Genomic DNA, 721 nt, shown 5'->3' with positions numbered 1-721 from the left:
GACTTTTATATCACCACGCCATCCCGTCACTTCTCTCTTCCTTTCACTGCTGCTTTTAATGAGAAATGGACTAGTTTGAGCAACTGTTCTGACTCACAGCTGGTCGTCCCATACGGAAATCTGATATGTGGCCAGATGTGCACACATATCATCAAGGGCCAGGGATGTATTTCAAAATATATATGATATATGTAAGTTTCAAATATTGGACTTGTTGTAGCTTATATTGCATAGCTTACAATGTGCATGATCTTAGAGTTATGTAATGAGAAGGTATAGGTCTTTTCACATTTACTTTCTTCTATGCTCTAACCTATGTTGTCTTTTTGTTGTGTCAGCTGTATTTGTCTTACAGTTGTGTGCCTTTTGGCGTTTTATCTGTATTGTTCCCCCTGAGGTCAGAACAACCTCACCTTACCCCTGGGGTCTCCCCTGACCCCAGACCCGCTTCTTCCCCAACCTATTGATTGTCACCTACTTCCCCTCCCTCTTTGCCTCCTCCCCCGACCCCCAGTATCTCTACTTCAACTATGTCAGACCATGTATTCATCAGACTGGACTGCAGACTGGACTAGACTAGACTGGTGACCAGACCAGACTGGTGACACACTGATAACCAAGCTGTGCCCGTGCATGATTGTCTGCATGCACGTGAATAAGATTAGACTTCTGATCCTGCTGATTGGCTGCTGATCGACCACGCTGTACCCAGACTCTGTAT

This window comes from Colossoma macropomum, unplaced genomic scaffold (assembly GCF_904425465.1).
Source record: "Colossoma macropomum unplaced genomic scaffold, Colossoma_macropomum, whole genome shotgun sequence".
In the NCBI taxonomy this organism is placed as follows: Eukaryota; Metazoa; Chordata; class Actinopteri; order Characiformes; family Serrasalmidae; genus Colossoma; species Colossoma macropomum.
This window is presented reverse-complemented; position numbering follows the sequence as displayed.